The sequence below is a fragment of the Tupaia chinensis genome, unplaced genomic scaffold (genome assembly GCF_000334495.1).
Source record: "Tupaia chinensis unplaced genomic scaffold, TupChi_1.0 Scaffold000407_4, whole genome shotgun sequence".
Classification (NCBI taxonomy): Eukaryota; Metazoa; Chordata; class Mammalia; order Scandentia; family Tupaiidae; genus Tupaia; species Tupaia belangeri.
In genome coordinates this window covers 4,681,818-4,682,843 of record NW_006159912.1, presented here as the reverse complement: position 1 = coordinate 4,682,843, position 1,026 = coordinate 4,681,818, and positions in this window count along the sequence as shown.

Here is a 1,026-nt window from a genome sequence, read left to right as displayed (position 1 = left end):
GGCGACGTGCGGGCACTGATGGGGGAGTCCAGCGATTTAGCCATTATGCTAACTGCTGGTCCCGACTTTTTTTTTTAGAGAGAGATTTTTGCCGTAGGTGCATGTGTTCACCAAACAGACAGAGAGACAGAAAGTGAGAAACCCCCCCTACCCCCATGGGATAGCCATGTTGTAATTCCTTCTCTTCTGTTTTCCTCTCGGGCATGCGTGCACAGGCTCCCGGCATGAGTTTTAAGCCAATGGGCCTGGGACATGAACTGTGGTAAGCTATGTGGGCATCCAGCAATGTAACTATTTCACCATCTGCTGATCCTATAGGTGTTCTTTTCCACCAGTTTGCCAAGAATGATGTTAGAAAATCCCAGTTATTTTCATTTTGTATAGAAAGTTGGAGAATTTCAAAATGTATTAATATATTTTCTTATAATAATTTTGTTTCCAAATTTCATGAATTTTTTTCTCATCTAAGGTGGTTGTTTGTAGTGCCTTTAATGGAATCTCCATGACATGTAAGGATGGTGAATCTTTCATAGAATTGAAGGAAACATTTTATGATTTCTTAGCTAAAGGGGTGTATACAAATAACTTTTTTTTTTTAAAGAATTATTTTATTTAACTTTATTTATTTATATTAATTTCACCAGAGAGGGACAGATTGAGAGAGAGAGAGAAAGTAAGAAAAGCAAGCTGCCCAGTCTGGGACTTGAACCTTGGTTGGCCATGTGGAAGTCCAGCACCCTTTATCACCATGCCTCCAGCTGGCCCAGACAAATTTCAACTTGAACATTATGAGTTTAACTAGTACTTGTATAGAATGTAGAAGACCTGACATTCTTCCTGTAATCATTTGATGAAGGTATAAGCCTATGTTCTTATTTGTGGCTTTCTTTACAAATGAGAATCTAAAATAAAATTTCAGTTACATATTGAAGATTAATCTCATTGTAGGTTTGAGCCGGTGGGTGTGCAAGGGCAGGTTGACTGTCTGGCTTTTTTTTTTTTTTTTCTCAGTATGTATGCTGGCTA